The sequence below is a fragment of the Budorcas taxicolor genome, chromosome 24, assembly GCF_023091745.1.
Source record: "Budorcas taxicolor isolate Tak-1 chromosome 24, Takin1.1, whole genome shotgun sequence".
Taxonomy (NCBI): Eukaryota; Metazoa; Chordata; class Mammalia; order Artiodactyla; family Bovidae; genus Budorcas; species Budorcas taxicolor.
The window spans coordinates 40354511-40376876 of NC_068933.1; positions in this window are offsets into that span (position 1 = coordinate 40354511).

Sequence of the window (22366 nt, forward strand, 5' to 3'; positions counted from 1 at the left end):
CTTCTCAGAAGGCTCAGAATACACAGACGCGGCATTATCTAATCCTCAGACAGTCCTGGGAGGCCAGTGCCATCTGCACTTCAGAGAGGAGGAAAGGCAAAGAACTTGCTCACCCACAGGCCGGCGTTTGCTTCGCAAGGGCCAGGGAAAAACACCCAACTGCTTTCCTTATTTTTTTTAAAGGAACATTGATTTTTCTCCACTGTAAGGAAAAAAGACAGAGTCCCCCAAGACACACATGGAAACCGAGGCCAACTTCACAATCAGACTGCAACTGCACCCTGGGGAAGAAGTGACAGGGCAGTACCATCCCTGTAGCAACATTCTTCCTCTGGGACTTGTGACTTTGGTACCAGAGAGCCTGTAAAACGTGTCACCTCCCGAAAACCAACCGACACCGTGGCAGTTAAATGTTTGATCTTTCCAATTAATCTGGAAAGCTCCTGGTAAAACGGATGGCTCCTCCATTTTACCAGACACAAAACATAGATGTTTCTCAAAATAGGCTCCCTTGACTGGCAATGATCTGAAAATTCACCAGAAACACAATGTCTTCCACTTGAGGATCAAGGTTCTGAACAGAGATTTACTGGAAAATTCTCTCATCTGCAGAGTTGCATTGTTAACATTTTGTTAGTATATTGACTTTTTATCCCCAAGTGTTTGTCATTATTGGTAATGTTCATGGTTACTAAATCCAATGCCATTTTCCTCTTTATTTTTCTCTTGTTTACAAGCAAACTCAGCTTGGAGAAGGATCAGAAGAATCTGAACCTTTACCTCCAGCCCAGGGCTCAGTCACAGGGCAAATCCCTCTGGTCAACCAGGGCATTTCTGGGCCTCAGTGAACCCTTCTGAAATGTCTGATTACATCACCTGTCCAGAATGTCTGAAGGATTTTACACAAAGATGAAGCATATATACAGTTTTGTGTGTGTGTATGTGTGTGTGCACGTGTGTGTACTCAGTCACTCAGTCATGTCTGACTCTTTACAACCCCATGGACTGTAGCCCGTCAGGCTCCTCTGTCCATGGGATTCTCCAGGCAAGAATACTGGAGGGGGTTGCCATTTCCTCCTCCAGGGGATCTTCCCGACCCAGGGATCAAACCTGCATCTCTTGTGTCTCTTGCACTGGCCGGCAGATTCTTTACCACTGAGCCACCTGGGAAGCCCACATACACAGCTGACCCTGGAACAAATCAGGGATGAGAGTCCACCCAGACTCAGTCAAGAATGCCAGCTTATACGGCATGTCAAACCAGTCATCTACACAGAACACCAAGGTTTAGAGAGAAGCTCTGGTCACTGGACCAAGGGCCATTCCTGCAACCTTCTCCACACAGAGCTGTCCTATCTGCTTCACTGTCTGCGGTCCCATGCCACTTCTCCATCACAGGGCATCATTGTCATTTTTACTTCCTATGGTCCAAAGGCTGTCCCACTATGAGAAATAAAAATTCTTTTGAATTATCATTATGGTTATATCCTATTTTTAATCAAATATTACAATTCTTCTAGCTATTATACATATGGTGAAACTGTATTAAAACTTTTATTTTAATGAGATGGAGATTTTTAGTCAACCTTGGAAGCATCTCAAATGATTTTTCTGAGACTTATCAAACAACTATGAATTGTGTCTCTTACTCCTTTGTTTAGGGGAACCTCATTCTTACCCATATACTTTGAAAGCTTTGAAAAATCTAAGTATTAGCTGAAAAACACCTTTTCCAATATAGAGATTATAAAGTAGTTTGATCTTATCATGTGCTTTGTATTTGTGCTAAAACCTTGAAACTACAGATTTAGTGCATAGAATGTATGTAAACTATCTACTGTATAACAAGGCTGGCAAAGTCATTGTCAAACCAGTCAGCCAAACAAGACTGATTTCTTCACTTTCCATTTCAAACAGTGTGTCAAGAAACATCTCTCACATGACAATAACCTTCTATTTCTGAGAGAGAGGCGGCCAGGCAGGCAGGTGAGTTCAGTCTTCTTGGACATGCTGGGAGATGAAAAGGGGACGCAGTAGAACTGTCTCACCATTCTCATTTGACTCTAAGTTCTATTTAAATTCAGACATTCGCAACACAAACCCATTTACCCATTTCTATCATCTCAGATTGTCAACAGATTATGTCGAAATCTCAAAGCTCTACCAACGAATCTTGGAAGACTCAGGAGGGTAGGATGTGTTCCCTCCTTTTGCAAAGCAGGAAAAAGTAGGAAAGAACTGGTTTCAACTACGGGTAGATGTGAGGTTAGAAAGCAATTCCCTGGAAACTCATCCTCTTTCTGCTCCATTCATTCACTTCCTCGAGAGGGTTTACAGGTTAGGTAGAGAGACACAGCCCACACATAAAACCTAACAAAAAGACAGAGAGGTGTTGTGGAAGCAGGGCTCATAGTTTCTGGGGAGCAGCAAGTCTGGTCAAATCCTAGATCTGTTACCTCCCTTGCAAGTTCCCAAGCAGGACCTTGGACAAGGTATGCAACCTTCTTGAATCTGAGGAACAGCATCAGTCTCATAAAAACAGTTAGCAGGTCAGATGAAAACACATGTATAAACACTTAGCACCTAGAACAGTAAATGTTCCACAAAATATTGGCAGATGGACTGGTAAAGAAAATGTGGTGCATATACACAATGGAATATTACTCTGCCATCAAAAGGCACAAAATTGGGTCATCTGCAGCGATGTGAATGAAACTAGAGTCTGCCATACAGAAGGAAGTCCGTCAGAAAGAGGAAAACAAATGTCATATGTTAGCACATAGAAATGGAATCTAGAAAAATGGTACTGACGAAGCTATCTGCAGGGCAGGGATGGAGACACAGACGCAGAGACAGGCTTGTGGACACAGAGGGGAAGGGGAGGGCGGGACAAACCAGGAGATTCGGACTGACATAAACGCCAGCATGTGTCAAGCAGAGAGCCAGCAGCTCACTGCTGTGTGATGCCTGAGATGTGGGATGTGGAGGCAGGCTTGCAACGGAGGGGACACATGTATACTTTAGCTGACCCGCTTTGTGGAACAGAAGCTAACACAACATTGTAAAGCGATTATACTCCACTGTAGAAATTCAAAATAAAAATTTCACAAAGACAGTTAGCGGGTGAGATGATTATATACAGATATCATATATAAACACTTAGCACCTGATATAGTAAATGCTCAACAAAATATCATTTATGTACATGTAAGTGCCTAATGAGTGTATGATTAAAAGCACTTCTAAAGAAGTAGAAAATAGGAGAAGAATTGCTTCCTCCTACTGACAGTCAGAAGAGGGTCCCCAAAGGAGAGTGGTTCAGGCATCACCAGAAGATGTAGCTACAGCAGGAGGGGACAGCGATGCTGGGCCAGTGTCTGATATCTTCTAAGTCAGGTCTTAAGAACTGGTTACCACAGGCTTTGGTGACACGACGCTTTTTTTTTTAATCTCCATAACTGTGGATTTTGTTCTCATTCTGTTATTTTTCTTTCAGATAGGCAAGTGAGTGAGCGAAAGTCACTCACTCGTGTCCAGCACTTTGAGACCCCATGGGCTATACAGTCCATGGATTCTCCAGGCCAGAATCCTGGAGTGGGTAGCCTTTCCCTTTTCCAGGGAATCTTCCCCACCCAGGGATCAAAACCCCTGCGTTGCAGGTGGATTCTTTACCAACTGCACTATCTGGGAGGCCAGATACAGGCTCCATGATAATGCACTACTTCCCTATTCTTTTCATTTCCTTTGAAGATATTCTCAGTTTAATTGGTTTGTGTCCACCCATCATGCTCCTGGGCTCACGTAATGTTCCATCACACATAGGTGACTCTCACTCCCAGCTTCCCAGGAGACGGCACGGCCCTTGAGATTGCTCTGCCGCTGACACTGGCAGCCACGGGGAGATCCTCCTCTTCCCTTTTTCATGCCATCTGCCGTCAATCCACACCAAGATTTTTATCAACTGACACTGAATCTTATCCCTAGCTAAGATATTTGTTGTTTGTTCACTGAGTCGTGACTGACTCTTTTGCAACTCCGTGGACTGGAGCCCGCCAGGCTCCTCTGTCCATGGGATTCTCCAGGCAAGAATACTGGAGTGGGTTGCCATTTCTCTCTCCAGGGGAATGTTCCCTAGCCAGGGATCAAACCCCCGTTTCTTACTTTGCAGGCAGATTCTTTACTGTTGAGCCACCAGGGAAGCCCAACTAAGATATTTAACAGAACATAAATTCCTACTGGTAGACGGAAGAAAGCAAAAGATAAAATAAGTATTTTAAGTCTTGGATTATGTGAAATCTATCATGTTGTCTTCCAATATTGGATAATTGAACCTTGTACATATGTATTACAAAGTATGTAAATAGGTTATTATTTAAAGACTCAAGCTATATCATTTAGTGCCTTGCATTCCTTTCTGTTATAAGCATCCAACTTTCCCCTATAATTTTATTACACCATCACTGTCACAGTGTGACTGTCCAACCTGCATGTGCTACTTTACTCAAATTAGACCCACTTAGCAACATTTTTAAGAACTGAAATTATGCGGAAATGCATTTACATCAGCCCTCTCATCCTGTCTTTAGAGAAACAGGCAAACAACTGTATTGTGCCAATTTTCAAAAAACATTTTTTAAAGCAAGCTTTGGCAAATTAGATAATTATTAAGCAAAACAATACGGGGCTCAACATGATGCATTAACAGCTTCTAATGTTATTGAACGGAACGACAAGAGAGGCACTTTGTTCTTACTTACTTGGCAGACAATTACTCTTTGCTCCAGCAATACTTCATGTGCATACTTCCAAGGAAGACTCATGAATGCAAAGGTTCATTAAGGGAATGAGAGAATCGATTGTAAAATGGAAAAGGCCGGGTGAGGTCATATTTCAAAGAGATGAATATGGTACACTCCATTATGTTGTAATCAGCCCCTCTCTTTCATGCCACAAACTGTCAGAGTTTATCCTAATTTTTAAAAGAGGAAAAACAATTCCTGTAGCCTTCAGACCACCTTCATCCTAAAGCCAGGGAAAGAGTCACTCACGCTGCAGGCATTTTCCATTTCCCATGGTCTTTGGAGTCCACCAAACCAATGTGCCTGACCATTTTTCTCCTTAATAAGAAAAACATTCAAATGCTACTATTATTGCTGCCCTGGCAAACCACACTTAATAGATGGTACTTGCCCTGTACATGACACTTACAACATCAATCAAGACTGAATTTTATTTCAATTTATTATGGTTGCTGTCCAAATGAAAAAATGCTTATATCGTAAAAATGTCTTGCAATATAAATGTGCTAATGATGTAATCACAGATTTCAGACCAAAAAAAAAAAAATCCTGATTTGGGTTAAACATTTGCACATCTTTCCTCCTAAATTTTTCATTGAAGTTAAACATAACAAAATAATGGAACCATTAAGAGGTGATGTTGGTACAAAGCAGAAGTCACATGTTAAATATTTTATGTCTTTATGAGGGAGCTTTATTATATTTTCCTTCTTTAAGAAGGGAGTTGATACTTCCAAATGATCTGCGATAAATGACTTTAATTTCACTTTCATTTAAGGCTCATCTGCAATTTTTTTTTTTACCCCTTGAAACGACCATTTATCAGGGAGCAACACTACCCAGCCTATTAGCCTGGAATTTATCCCTGGCCACAGCTGTTGGCCGCCGGAAGCTCCTCTGGGTCCTACTTGGGTCCTACTAGGCTCCTGTCCCAGTGAGGGGGGAGAGGCAGATGTCAAGTGATGCTTCTCACCAATGGCAAAGAAAACCATTCAACGTTCTGCCTCTCACATGACTGCCAGGGACTGTATCTTCTACAAACAGCCCAGCAGATTTCTCAACAGGCTAGATCTGGGAAATAAAGTACCTGTTCTGCACTGCAAAATCTCCTCCTTCAGTGGTTCTCAACTCTAAGCTCCTGGAAAGCTTGTTACTCTTTCTGTTCCAGAGGTAAAGCCAACTTCATGGACCTTGGTGCTGTGGCTCGGCACAGGGCTCTTGTTTGGTATAAGGCTCTGCTGTTTTTGTCTTGAAATTTTAAACAGTTTTTGAACTAGGGGTTCTATATTTTCATTTTTCAATGAATCCTACAAAATTACCAAATCAGTAACTGGTCCTGACAGAAGCTCAGGGATACAGCAGGTGAACTGATACTTCATTTTTTTTTTAATTTGGGGTTTAGTTGCTTTACAATATTGTACTTGTTTCTCGGTGCAGTGAAGCGGCAATAAGTATACACACATTCCCCTCCCTTGTGGACCTTCCTCCCCCCACCCCCGATCCCACCCCGCCAGGTCATCACAGGGCACCGAACTGAACTCCTGTGCTGCACAGCAGCTGGCACTGGCTGCGTTTACACGGGGCGGGGGCCGGGGTGTACCTACCTCGACCCCGATCTCCCAACGCACCCCCCATCCCGTGTGCACGTATCTGTGCTCTGCACCTGCGTCTCTATCCCTGTCCTGCAAACAGGTCAAGATCCCAGGCGAGTCTCATCTGGAGACTACACTTGGAGAACCACTGCTAAGTCAGACTGCTAAATATCTGATTTTCTAATTTTGGCCAATTATGAATAGAATTCTACTAAGGAGAGCCTCCCTTGCTGAGCCCACAAAATTCTCCCCCCCACCAAAAAACAAGATTCTCCACTGTTCCCCCTGCCCTTCTTGCCTGGAATGCAGTGCAGAGCCTGGCAACACAGCAGCCGTCTTGCAACCAGTTAAAGGCTGAACATGTCGCAGCAGATTTCTGCCCTATGAGGAGGAGGAATTCCCAGGAAACAGAGCTGACCAGAGAAAGAACTGTGTGTACTACAGTTATTATATAAAATTGGAAAGTATTAAAAAAGAGCTCACCCCAAACCCTCACCAAACAAAAGACTGCTAGCACTTGTGCACTGTGGCTTCTGATATTTTCGTTCTACACAAAGAGTTATTTTTGGACACCACTGTGATAATACTATGTAATCATACTGTATATTAGATTTTGTATCTCAGTGCAATCCTAGAAATAGTAATTACCAAGGCTGCTGTCTGATCGTACTTATCATGCTCATGGTAAAAACGCTCTGAAAATGTTTGCGCGTCACAGTTTGCAGGGCTATTTCACAGGCATTTTCTCCCTTGCTGGCAACAATCCTGTGAGTTGGGTATGAAAGGGAGCAAGACCCCAGGGCAGCAATGAAGCATCAGAGCTGCAGACATGACTGAGGGTGCCCAGCTAACAGAGCAGGGACCGAACTCTTGGCCTGACTCCTAACCCCATGCCTGTCCACTCCAAGGGGGAAATCATCTTTTTCAAGGTCATACATCGTCAAATAAACCACGAAGCCTGAAGTCTTCACTTCCTCAATTTATCCAGTGAAAGAAGTCATGCTAACTTTCCATGTTCTCCTACTTCTAAGACATACCTCTGGGAAAAGAAGTTCCATAAGGGGTATGTTCTGGAAGCCTGAATTCTACAAGTTTCTTCTTGGCAATTCATAAAGCAAAGGTTCTTAAAAGCCCTGCAGCTATTTTCAAGTTTTGTTTAAACCAAAATTTGTCAAAGTTGTTTGACCATAGAGACTGTCTTTAAGGAAAATTTCACCAAAATTTCTCAGAACATCATGTTCTACGGAACACACTGTGATAGTCTCTGGATTGAGGTCCCTTCTGGTTTTAAGATTTTATTGAGAAAAAGAAATGGAAGACCCAGAAAAGAAATGACAAGCACATCTAGTTATCATGTATCAGATTTGTACCCAAAACCATTTGATCAAAATAAATATAATGCATAGTTTTTAAATATAGTTTTTATACTTTAAATACACATTTATAGTATATAGCTGTGGCACTGGCAAGGAATAAGATAGTTGGTCACTTCATGAAATGAAATTCATGTGTCATGAAATTTTTATGAAAATAAAAATGGGGTGTTAAAACCAGAAGCACTCTTCCCATTTACAAAAGCATAATTCAGACAAAAGGAATTTCTTTTGAAAAATGTCAGTATCAAGAACTACACGTTACCCCAAATTAATAGCCTAACTTGAGTTGCAGAAATCACCCTGAGCATTTTACTCCATATATTTATTTTACTATTAGGTTTTTCAACAAAGTTCACTTTGGTAACATTTAATTGAGTTAAACAGCTATGCCTAAGGTTAGAAATTATGAAATGATGGATATGAACAACTACCCCAAATGGCAAATGCTCTGCTTTATGAAGGAGGAGAGACAGGGCATGATGCTGGCTTTACCCGTTTATTTAATTATCAGCCGTCTAATTTAGACATAAGTGTCAGAGACAGACGTCAGGGAGGCCAAACCAGACAGCCTCTGACTCCCAGCCGTTTCCTACGAGCTCAACTTACAGACAATGGGTTTCCATTCAGACAAACGGAGATGTGCTCCTTTCCTGGAAGTCTGGCCAGTGGTTGGATGTGAAGGACTAACTTCTGGGCAAGTTCAAAGTGTACATTATTTTTCTAGATCAGTTTCCATAAGAGCTCACATTTTGGTATGAGAAATATCTAAAACGGAGGTTTATTTTTCCACTGTAGGAGTAAATCCTAGCCCATTCTAAATTCATCAGTCTAGATTATTCAAACAAATCTAGATTATTCTAGCAAGCTTTGGAGAAATCCTGAGACAAGCAGGAGGGAGGGTATGGGGTATGCGCTTTACAGTCCTTCTTACTGTAGTGAAATATGCATACCAAATTCATAATGGTACTGATTTTTTAGCATACAGTCCAGTGATGTTAAGTATATTCACAACGTTGGACAATCATCACTACTATCTGCAGAACTTTATCATACTAAACTGAAACTCTACCCATTCAACTATTACTCTCCACCTGCCCCTCCCACAGCTCTGGTAACCACTATTCTACTCTCTGTCTTCTTGAACTGACCATCCTAGGAACTTCATTTAAGTGGAATCGTGCAAACTTTGTCCTCTCGATTCTGGCTTATTTCACTTAGCATAATGTCCTCAAGGGGCATCCATGCTGTAGCAGGGAATTCCATGTCCCTTACACACAATGGAAAGATATTCCATTGTGTGTGTGTATATATATGCGTGTGTGTGTGTGTGTGTGTGTGTGTATATATATATATATATGATACAATTTGTTTGGCCATTCATCCATCCATGGATATTTTCATTGTTTCCACCTTTTGGCCACCGTGAATATTGCTGTTATGAACAAGTATCTGTTCAAGTCCTTGACTTCAATTATTTAGGCCATATAACAAGGAGCTGAAATGCAGGATCACATGTTAACTCTACGCTTATTTTTATTTTTTGCAGAACTACCAGACAGTCTTCTCTGCAGATGCAGTTTTATATTCCCATCAACAGCACATAAGGATTCCAATTTCTCTGCATTCTCACCAAGTCACCAAGACTTGTAACTTTCTATACATTTCACAATTGCCATCCTAAAGGGGTCACTGTTTTATTTAAAAGATCCAACTGTAGGGAGCAAGTGGGAGAGAGATCCTTGGTATATGAAAAAGACAGAAATGTGTGTTAGTCCATGAGAGAATTTTAAACATTAACACTTTGATAAATAAGCCTTTTATAATCTAGAGTACTGGTTCTCAAAGTGTGGTTTGTGGATCCATGTTCTGGGGCTCTACCCCAGACCTACTGAATCAGCATCTCTGGGGGTAGAACCCAGCAGCCTGCATGGGCCATCCAGGTGATTCTGACGTGCACAGAAGTTTGAAAACCACTACTCCAGAGATCAAGACTGTTGAGAAACAGCCTGTGAAAGATGCAATCCCAAATCTAATTGGGAGCAGCCTATAATCTAAACAGACTGATCAAATCAATTTTTATGCCACCTGTTTCATGAATTAGCTACATAGTATTAGTCCACAAGATTCTGAGCTTCAGTTCCTTTATCATAAATGGCTGAGTATACGATCCAGTAATTTCACTAATGGTCAAAACTGTAATTCACAAAGATACATGCACCCCTATATTCACTGCAGCACTATCTGCAATAGCCAAGACATGGAAACAACTCAAATGTCAGTCAACAGAGAAATGGATAAATAAGATGTTGTTTTATTTTAAATTGCTTGAATTTGCTTTTTATCTAACATTATTTACATAGTCCAAAATACACATAAAATAAATAGCAAGCAATAGGTCATTAGGCTGCTATTAGGTTGGTGCAAATGTAATTGCAGTTTCAGATCATGACTTTTAAATCTTTATAAGTAGGCTCAAATACATCATTATTAATCAAAATAGGAACCATAACCATCAACACATTTTGCCAATGAGAAATAAGTTGATGTATTCCTATAGCATAAAAATCCATGCTTCAGGATTCGAACAACTCTTGGCAAGCATTTTCTACCTTCTGCTGGTTGTGGAAGCGTTTTCCCTGCAAAAAAGTGTCCAGATACTTGAAGAAGTGGTTGTTGGTTGTGAGAGGTCAGGTGAATATGGCAGACGAGGCAAAACTTTGTAGCCCAATTCGTTCAACTTGTGAAGCAATGGCTGTGTGGTGTATAGTCGCTGTTGTCTTGGAGAAGAATCGGGCCCTTTCTGTTGACCAATGCTGGCTGCAGGTGTTGCAGTTTTCGGTGCATCTCATCGATTTCCTGAGCATACTTCTCAGATGGAATGGTTTTGCTGGGATTCAGAAAGCTGTAGTGGATCAGACGGGCAGCAGACCACAAGAGACCTTGACCTTTTCCAGGTGCAAGTCTGGCTTTGGGAAGTGCTTTCAAGCTCCTCGGTCATCGCCAGTTGTTGTATAAAATCCACTTTTTACCGTATGTCACAATCTGATCAAGAAATGGTTCACTGTTGTTGCACAGAATAAGAGAAGATGACACTTCAAAACAACAACATTCTGATTTTTGGCCAGCTCACAAGGCACCCACTTATCAAGCGTTTTCACCTCTAAAATTTGCTTCAATTGCTGAATGGCTGTAGAATAGTTGACACTGAATTCTTCAGCAACTTCTCATGTAGTTGTAAGCGGATCAGCTCAATGATTGCTCTCAATTGGCCGTTGTAACCTTCTGATAGGCAGCCACTACACTCCTCATCTTCAAGGCTCCCGTCTGCTTTGCAAAACTTCTTGAACCACATCAGCAATTCCTGGGCCAAACGCACTGTTGTTGTGAGTTGCCTCCACTACTTTATGACCCATTTTGAACTCAAATAAGAAAATTGCTTGAATTTGCTCTTTATCTAACATTATTTACATAGTCCAAAATACACATAAAATAAATAGCAAGCAATACGTCATTAGCAAAAAAAATGAGAAATGTGCATTAAAATAATGTTTATATAACATAACCACATTTATTTAAGAATGTATTCTAATATCAAATGGTAAAGTTCAACAATGCAAAACCTTAATTACTTTTGCACCAATCTAAAACACACACACACACAGAGGAATATTATTCAGTCACAAAAAAGAATGAAATAATATCATTTGTAGTAACATGGATGGATCTAAAGATTATCATATAAAGTGAAGTAAGTCAGACAAAGAAGGACAAATACATGATATTACTTATGTGTGGAATCTAAAATACAACACAAATGAACATAAACACGAAAGAGAGACTCACAGACACACAGGACAGACTTGTGGTGCCCGAGGGTGAGGGAGAGGGATGGGCTGGGAGTTTAGGGTTCGTAGATACAAACTAGCATTTACAGAGTGGATAAACAGCAAGGTCCTACTGTATAATCAGGGATCTATATCCAATCCTGTGATAAACCATAATGGAAAAGAATATGAAAGACAGTATATATGTGTATAACTGAGTCACTTTGCTACACAGCAGACATTAACACAACATTGTAAATCAGTTATACTTCAACATTTTTTTAATTGAAAAAAAATGGCTGGGTAAATCAAATAATTCTTTGCATTCATAACATGGCTAACTCTGTGGTGCAGGAGGCCTAGCTTTCAGCCTGTCTCAGCTTTCAGCATGCCAACCTCACTGAGCTTAACCATCTCTAGCTTACCGATATAATTCGGATTACGGGTAGAGGCATGTAGCTCATCCTTCCACTTGGACACTTAGAGGCCATTGTAAGGTTATTAACTAGCCTAACTTCAATACTGCTGTGTCTTAGGGAATAGGGAGGCCGAAGGGAGAGAGAGAAATGTAGGAACAGCTGGTCCATGGAAGAATCCGAACACATACACCATTTATCCATTAAGTTCACCGTCTTGTACGAGGGTGGCTTGTGATACCCCAAACAATTATTATGGAGACTTCAAAGATCACTGATCATAGATCACTATAACAAATACAATAATAATGGAAAAATTTGAAAATATCACAAGAATAACCAAAATATGGCAGAGAGACATGAAATGAGTAGTGTTAGAAAAATGGTGTTGATGCAGAGTTGCCTCAAGCCTTCAATTTGTGAAAAATACAATACCTGCAAAGCACAATAAAGCAAGGTATGCCATCTCCCTGGTGGAAGCAAAAAGGAAAACAAGCCTGTCTCTACATGTTCTTCAGCTCAGTTTAAAGGACAGCCCTTTGAGAAGCCTCACCCCATACTCTTAGCTCAAACCTTGGCTGTAATTTGTACCATTCTGGTTTGTTCTCATTGGCCACTGGTCTCCATAATGGCAGGTGCTGCCTCTTCCTTACCTGTGTTTCTCTGGTATCTAACACATATTTAATATATTGTGGTTACTCTAGAAATATGCTGGATAATTGATTCACCTTCTTACTGATATAATTTATCATTGCTAGTCAAAAGCAGGCTGACTAGCTAAGTCACAGAACTTTCTGAGTCATCATCACTGAAAAGCACAGGCTCACATTAAGCAGACTAAAGCGACCATTGTGCTTGTCCTTTTGAAGTCACTGGCTTATTTGAAAAACAAATGGAAGCGTTATAAACATTCTTCCTAGAAAATGCACAGGATTAAGTGCATAAAAAGCAATTTTTTGTATGCAAGCATTTTTATTAGGAGAAGATACTTGCAGTAAAAAGCCCTATTCATCTCTATATCTTATAATACCTTGCACAGAGTGGGTGGTCAAAAGATTAAAGCTATGAATAACACCTTGAACATTCAGATGAATAGTAGGCAATCCATTCTAAATATTTCTTTTATTCCTTTATTTTCAGATTGGGTTTACTTGACAAATCTGGGCAACCATACATAAATATTGTCCTACTGAAACAAAATCTCTCCCAGGGACCACCCTGATGTTCGTCAAGGTCAAGACAGCAAATGAATTCACATCGTTCAGGTGCAAATTAATTCCATGTGGTTGATAAAAACACTTGTAAAGTTTTCTTTAAGCACCGTCTCATTATTGGAGCTCAAAGGTTCTCCCTTTAGGCAGATAGGAAGAGACTCTGGCTTGATAGCTAAATGTCACCCTGGGGCTATACATTTGTGTGGTACAGGAAACACAGAACTCTCTGGAATCAGCTACTCTGCATGTGGCCACTCTGCAGACTTGGAGGACAGAATCCTCCAAGCAATCGTCCCAAGATCACTCTCAGCATTGTATCCTGGAGAAGGCTTCCGATCTCTAACATGACTCCACCTCACATTATATCATCAACCGAATTTAACACCATGCTTTACGTGTGCCTCTTTTATACTTCTTTAATGGCATATATTACACACGAATCCATGCTGGAGAAAAGAAATACAACGGTAACTAATGCTCCTTGCCTTTTACAGATAAGAAAGCACTTTCAGGAATTTTCTTGGGAAATCTTTGGTGAAGTCATAATCCCTTGACTTGACTGGGGGTGAGGGAGGTCACCGATTCCTTTGAGAAGGAAATGAAAGTGCCCTGGTTATTTTCCCTGGAAAATGTTTACTGAAAAATTCACAAAAAGCACACATTTTACCTATTGGTTTATGTCGCAAAATTTAAACCACAGTATGTGCTGAAAAGCATCTTAAGTCTCAATCAATCTAGCCTCCTCCATCAGTCCCCTCCATTTCGCTGGTGGAGGGAAACCGCTGAGCAGGTTGTAGCATCAGTTTGCATAAGCCCCTAGGGAGTGTATTCAGCTCCGCTTCATAACAAGGTACCATCTCTCAGAGCATCCTCAGCCTTCCACCTCCAGCCTGTTTTCTCCCTAGGACAGCAACAGGTACAGGATTAGGGAAAGCTACCCACCTCCCTCTTTTTTCCTAAGATGACATCAAGTGAACTGGAGCCGGTGTGTCACTATCTACTTGTCTCAGAGTGGAAGAGGCAGGCTCCTTGGGGACCATGTCTTGGGGCCTGGAGCATCCCCGGTTGATGTGTGCTGATGGCTGAACCCACCGTCTGTCTCCCCATAAGCTCTTACTCCCTCAGAGCCCCAGCTGTGCTGCCACTGGACTTGGACCAGCCTTCTCAGCAGCCCTCTGCCTCTTCATGCCCATGATCCCCGCTGGCAAGTGCTCAGATGCATGTCCAGAGTCAAGCGTGACTCGGGAAGCCTCAGCCCGGAGGCGTGTTCCCAGCTGTGAGCAGCCTGGACGGTGGTGCTCCCCACCATCCTCTGTAGGTCAACAGGCGAAAGCTCTGCCTCTGTCCTTCCTTCTCCCTTCACCTACTCTAAACCGTTTGGCTCTTTCCCCCACTTTTCATAGGCCAGAACACGGTTAGGGTTCCCTTTAGTACCCCGTGTCTGTTCGTGCTGCCTGACCTTTTCACTATTAGGGCCAACATTTATCCATAAAGAGAAATTCTGATAAAGTCAAATGACGGTTAGCATTAACCACCTGCTTACAGGAATAGGGATGGGTAAGGAGTGGGTAGCATTTGCTAGATGTTTATGATCCACTGAGAAACACATACAAAGCACTTAAGATAGTGATAGGTTGTTGCAGAGCCGTGAAAGATGGTGGGATCCTTGGCCTCTGGAGGAGAGGAATTCAATCCAGGGCCAGTGAGGAGGCTTAATTGCTCAGAACTTTTGTGTGACAAAGTTTTACTGAAGTATAAAAGAGAGAAAGCTTCTGACATAGACATCAGAAGGGGGCAGAAAGAGTGCTACCCTGCTAGTTTTTAGCAAGCTGTTTCATGTCTGTTAGAAAGCTATTAATCAGATAAGAGAGACACCTCAAGGCTGAGGTGAGTTTCACTAGGTCCCTCTCCCACAATGTGCATTTTTGAGATAGGATGGCACAAGGTGTGTCATCCCCCAGCCATGAAACAATTGATACCAATTCTGGTTCGTTGGGATATTATCAGCCCAAGGTCTGAGAAAAGGAAAAAAAAAGTTAGTCTTAGGTGGAACCAATTTGAAAAAAAGGCAAATTCCAAACCAAATACATAGTTTCATTAACATAGCTTAAGAAAAATATTTCCATAAGAAAAACACATCAGTTAGCTCAAGGTTTGAGAAAAGTTAAGTTCAGCAGAAACCAGGTGTCGTCATGGCAACACAGAATTTTAAGAGAAACCTCCTTTTAATTTTGTATAGAAAAGGAAAAGAGCCTGACACTTCTGGCTTGCTTCTTCCTACCGCTTAAGGGAGAAACAAAAAATATCTGACACTTGCAGCCTATTTCCTCCGTTTGGAGACCCCTGGCCTTCCTGACTGTTACCCTCTCAACAGTATCTCATAATACCCGAAAGTAACCTGTAAGTAAAGGGGGGTGGCCTCCCAGTGGTGCTAGTGGTAAAGAATCCACCTGCCAGCGCAGGAGAGGCAAGAGACATAGGTTCGATCCCTGGGTCAGGAAGATCCCTTGAAGGAAATGGTAACCCACCCCAGTATTCGTGCCAAGGAAATCCCATGGACAGGGGAACCTGGCGGGATACAGTCCATGGGGTTGCAAAGAATCAGACATGATTGAGTGACTCAGCACAGACACATAACCTATAAGGGAGGTGATGTTACTCTTCTCACTCAGGAGATGGGAAAGCTGAAACACAACCAGGCTAAGCACCACACCAAGGCCACTCAGCTAGAAAGCAGACAGACAAGATTCAAGTGCAGGCTGTCTGAGCTCCGGAACCCACAGTGTGAGATACACACCAGGGATCACCTCTAGCATGAAATGCAGCCTTGCTTTGAAAACAAACTGGGTAAAATGCCACGCAACATCACTGAAAATTAAAACATACAGTCCTTGGTGGGATTACTTTTTTTCATCTAGTACTTCATTTGCTTAAAATAACAATTTATGGGCTATATTGGTCACAATGTTGTAGACAGATTTAAATGCACTTAGCTTTTCCACATACATTTTAACCTTGATGCTACTTTACTTACATGGGTTAAGCCATAGTTTACTGAGGCTGCTGATGGATATACATCCCAAAACACCCCTTGTTATCCCTATTTTACAGGTGAAGAGATGGAGGCTCCACAGGGCCCAGTAATGTGTCTAAGGTCACACAGCAGGTAAGTGAACCCAAACTCAAGATACATCTGTCAGACTCCAGAGCCCCCAGCACTCATCATATAATAGTGATGAGCTGTGTAGAAGCACCTACGCAAACCACCAGACCTTTGTTCGATAACAAGAGCAACTCTGCCCAGCAACCCATACGCAGGTGCAGTGAGTACACAGCATCGCCTCCAGAGTCATCTGGACCACACCCCAACCCACCGCGGGGATCACAGAGACCGAAACTCACAGGCGTATGCCTCTGGCCACCCTTCTTGCAGGACCGGACACCTGGGGGCCCTGGGGCGAGAGGGAGCCATGGAGTCTGGCCCACTGTCTCACCAGAAGTGCTGACCGCTACCTCCTGGTACAAAGCAAGAGCGGCCACACTGGGCCTTCTTACGCTCACCAACCTCCAGGGGTCAACGCTAGTGTTCTCCAGCATCACTTTCGGTTTGGACGAGGGAGGTGGCCAGCCCTGTGAGTTAAGAAGAAAGACTGGAAAGGCCCCAGGTAACGAGGACCGCCTGACAAAACGGAAAGAGTGCGCTTGATCTGAGTTCAGGAACAGGCACCAGGGATGCCCACGTGCAAAAGGGTCCCAAGGTAGGTACGCAACTGGTGACTTGACCTGTCCCAGTCAGCGCTGGTTTCTCTGACGTGGACTGGAGGGCCCCTGTGGGCCGCTCATAAGACCAGGAATCCTGCACCATTCTGTCTCTCTCTGCATGGGTGGGAGGCCTTGGATGAGGCTTCATGAACCTCCACCAAGGGCCTATCCTGGCATCAGCCCAGAACAGCAGCTGCCTGGTGATCTGGAGCGCACCCCAGGGACCCCTCATGCCTTTAGCCCTCGCCCAGCAGGAAGTCTGAAAACTCCTCCTTTGGGGCTGAGAGGAGAAAAGAGAAGACTCTGCCACCCGCTGAAGGGCCCCAGAGGTCAGGAACTAACAGGGCTAAGCTGCTCCCACCCAGAGGTCTCCCCTCGACCTCCTGCGGGATGTCCCAACTGTGGAGGGGCTATTTCAAACACAGGCCATGGCAAACTCAAGGGGAACCCCAGTTATATCAGAGCCCACGCCCTTTTGATGCCTCCTGTTTGAGTCTTTGGAGAAATCCATTAACCGTTTGGTGCTGGTTCCAAATTTCCTGAACCAGAAGTCTTACCAGGCTCAAATCTTGTGGCCTCTGGATGCCTACAGATCACTCCAACCACCCCACTGCTAGTTGGAAACAAATCCCTACACCTTGAAAGCAGATCTAAGATAAGGGATCCAAATGTCCTCCATACTCAAGGACAGCCCGTTAGCATGCATCCAGGCAGAACCGGAAGTTTTGGGGGGGTATCACTCCCTGACCCCAAAACATGTAACCTTCCCTTGTAACACAGACCAGCCCTGAGAGATGAGAGAGTTAGCCCATCAGCTGGCCTCTAAATTTTGTTGCTTCTGATTGCCTTGCTCTGCATGCAGTAACCCCGAGTGATAAGATAAAGTCAAGGGCGTTTGGACTCCTGGCTGGTAGACCTACTCCCCAGGCACAAGAGAAGGAACACCTGAGCCCCCTTGAAATGGAACAACTCAAGCAAGCATCCCCGCCCCCAGGTGGGAAGAAATCAGGAGAGCCTCACAGTAAATGGGAACAGGTGCTGCCCACCCACACTCCTGGTTGGCCCTGTACCCACTTGGAACAGGAGGCCAGGTGATCCTAAAACTCTGAAAACTGGCAGCCGCAAGCTCAGCTCACTCCTGAGCGGGACAGAGAGCACCTGGTGCCTCTGACCACCCATCTGCCCCGAAGCTCCAGGCGCCAGTCCGTGCGGACATCACACTCGAGGGCAGAGGCCCCGAGCCCCAACTGCCAGAGACGCCGCCTGGGGCAACGCCCCCGGGACTACCTGTGCAAAACCCCTCTCTGACCTGAACCTTCTCTTCCAAAAAACCACCACCATGTAACAGGGGACATTCAGGCCAGGGTGGTGACCCTGGGCAGCAGGGCACCCTTACCCCCAGGCAAAAGACCGAGAAACCTTCATTTTTAGGGAAAAATCTGACACATGGCTGTCTCTTGCTCACACTGGGTCCACACATCCTAAGCCATGGAGACCTTCGTCTCTAAACTTCAACAGGTGGGCACTCAGGGCCCCAGCGCTGAGGCCTGGTAACAAACACACACGTCTAATGGCAGACGGGGGGAGGTCCGCTGGTCTCCAGGTGGTCAGGATGCCAGCTCCCCGCTCCCCAAAACCACGGGGCGCTGTTTGGAAGACGGACCTTCGACCCTCAAGAAAGAGGAGTTGGATGAAAAACACAGGAGGGTTTTTCCATCGGCAAAACCCATGCACAATTCCGGAGAGACGCGGGTAATACAGTGAAGTCTAACCTTTCTGCTCCTTGGTGCTGAGTCTACTTGAAGTTGTTGACGGGAGGCTGAGGGCAGAGGCCTTGCCCAGGGCCCGTCTGACCAGAGTCCTGGGTGTGAAACAGCCGCACGGACGCCTCAGCTCGGCACACTCGATGCGGGACGACGGCGGCGGGGCCGGGCGTACCGATCGCGCAAGGCCTGGCGAGAACTCCGGCCGCCGGCCCCGCCGACGGGTCCCGAGAGGTAGCCGCGCCCGTGGCCTGCTCGGGAGAAGCCGTGCTCGACAGCGAGGCTCCCGCCCCTGCAGGCGCAGAGAGGAGAGCAAGCCTCCCCTTTGCTTCTGGAAAAGAGAAAGTGGGTCTTGAGTTTCCTGGAATTCTCCCTTCTCCCCTTAACTGTGAGAGACTAAGCAAAGGAACTTCAGCGTCAGCCATGGTCAGGGACTGACAGGTGAGAAACGCCTGCAGGCTGAGGCTCAGCACCGAACAGGAAGAGAAGTCCCCAGCCCCCTCCTTGAGCCGCTGTGGCCAGCAACCGCGAGGCAAGCGCTGCTACCCCGGCGCTGTTACACCTAGGGAGAAAGATGACCTCTAAACGTCCGCCGAGAGAGGAATGGATAAAGATGTGGTGTGTGTGTATATATATAGTGTGTTTGTGTGTGTGTGTTCAGTCATTGAGTTGTGTCCGACCCTTTGCAACCCCATGAATTGCAGCCAGCCAGGCAATGGCAGCCCACTCCAGCACTCTTGCCTGGAAAATCCCACGGCCGGAGGGGCCTGGTGGGCTGCTGTCCATGCAGTCATGAAGAGTCGGACACGACTGAGCGACTTCACTTTCTCTTTTCACTTTCATGCATTGGAGAAGGAAATGGCAACCCACCCCAGTGTTCTTGCCTGGAGAATCCCAGGGATGGTGGAGCCTGGTGGGTTGCCGTCTATGGGGTCACAAAGAGTCGAACACGACTGAAGTGACTTAGCAGCAGCAGCAGGCTCGTCTGTCCAAAGAATTTTCCAGGGAAGAATACTGGAGTGGGTTGCCATTTCTTATGCCATATATATACACACACATATATGTATGTGTTATACACACAATGCAATACTACTCAGCCATAAAAAGAATGAGATAATGCCATTTGCAGCAACAGGGATGGACCTAGAGATTATTATATTAAGTGAAGGAAGTCAGAAAAAGAAATACAAATATCACATGATATCATTTATATTTAGAATCTAAAAAAAAAGAGAGATACAAATGAACTTATTTACAAAACAGAAACGGACTCACAGACTTAGAAAACAAACTTATGGCTACCAAGGGAGGAAGCGGGGGATGGGGGCAGGGATGGATAAATTAGGAGCTTGGGATTACTATATACACACTGCTGCTAAATCGCTTCAGTCATATCCGACTCTGTGTGACCCCATAGATGGCAGCCAACGAGGCTCCCCCGTCCCTTGGATTCTCCAGGCAAGAACACTGGAGTGGGTTGCCATTTCCTTCTCCAATGCATGGAAGTGAAAAGTGAAAGGGAAGTCACTCAGTTGTGTCCGACTCTTAGTGACCCCATGGACTGCAGCCCACCAGGCTCCTCCGTCCATGGGATTTTCCAGGCAAGAGTGCTGGAGTGGGGTGCCATTGCCTTCTCTGATATACACACTACTATATATAAAATAGATAATCAACAAGGACCTACTATATAGCACTGGGAACTCTACTCAAAATTCTATAATAACCTATGGGGAAAATAATCTGAAAAAGAATACATATATATATGCACATATGTGTGTGTGTGTTGATGTATAACTGAATCACGTTGCTATATACCTAAAACTAACATGACATTGTAAATTGACTATATTTCAATAAATTTTTTTTTAAAGATACTAAGTGCAACACATCAAAAGAAAAAAGAGTGATAACCTCTCAGGGATGAAAAGAGTGCATCCAGGTCAAGACAAGTAGAGGCGAACCTTGATCACACGTAGGTTGCCTGAACTGTATACCGTTTTCATCTAGTCATGCAGAGTTGTTACAAACATAGTCACAGTGCATTCCACTGTTCACACAATAACACTGAATGGGCTACACACACATTTATTAGTAAAGATTTTTTCAAGACAATCCAAGAAACTTTGGAGTTCAGATTCTTTTCTTTCATTCTTATTTAGTCTGAAGCTAACTGCTTTGAATAATCTCCCCAGATTCTCAACAATCCTATTAATAATATGAAACTTATTTCCAGAATCCATTTCTATCTTGGACCACATGTTTAAAAAACATGCAAAAATTAGAATTTGTGTCTTTATTGCATATACCTTTAAAATGTGTATGTGCAGATGCAGAAACTTGTACCCGTAATTTCATCAACATAAAAATTTCTTTGGAAATAATAAAATTATGATTTATACCTGTTATTTCTCGAGCTGATTTTCACCACTTTAACAAACATAAAGTAATTAAAAAAATGTAAACACTGTAGTAATTGGAGGTTGAAAAGCATCAGTTTTTCAAAACATGATTTTTACAAAAAAACTTGACTGTCTCTCCTGCTTTGGTTCCTATATGTGAATGCATGAGGTTGGCCCTCATCAGTGAAATTCAACCATCCAGGAAGAAGGACTCAAAGGAACCAAAACTACTGAAAGAGGTGACAGTGGTTTGTGGCAAGAGCATGCACATCAGCAGTGAAAGGAAAAAGGAAAAACAAGTGAAAGGACACAGAAGCCCAAGGACCCCGAGCTCCCGCATCTTGTGGGCGGACTGTGTACAGTGAGCTGTCAGGGAATGCCGCCCACGGAATGTCACATCTTGCCCTCAGCAGGTCATCCCCTTGTCTATTTGCAAAATTCTCAATAATTCCATTATCCAATTACAGAAGGAAATAAACAATATCATCCAGAGGAAATTAGTCAGACATTTCCTGTTTTCCAGCTCAGTAAGATCCAGGACTGTCAGCTGTAAAGTGAGGTGAACTTACTACAAATGGAAGGAGTTGAACCACAGGCCTGAAGCAAGATTTCTGAACACACCCTACAGAGCAGGTTAAACTACAAACGCTGAAACAAGAATATGGGCACCGTCTACCTCTCTTATTCTACGATTCCTCTCTCCTCTGTGTAAACACCAGACTGCTTTATACCCATCAACGGAAAGCCCTTCTATGTAAATCTCTGGTAGTTCAACTGGTAAAGAAACCACCTTCAATGCAGGAGACTCTGGTTCGATTCCTGGGTTGGGAAGATCCTCTAGAGAAGGGATAGGCTGCCCACTTCAGTATTCTCGGGCTTTCCTGGTGGCTTAGCTGGTAAAGAATCTGCCTGCAATGTGGGAGACCTGGGTTTGATCCCTAGGTTGGGAAGATCCCCAGGAGAAGGGAAAGCTACCCAGTCCAGCATTCTGGCCTGGAAAATCCCATGGACTGTATAGTCCACAGGGTTGCAATTAGTCAGATATGACTGAGCGCCTTTCACTTTTCATTTCATAAATAATACTAACATCTACTGAGCACATTCTACATGCCAGAGATATCACCAGAGATATCACAATTCCCCAACTATGTTTGGGTTCAGTTCAGTTCAGTCGCTCATTCATGTCCGACTCTGCAACTCCATGAATCGCAGCACGCCAGG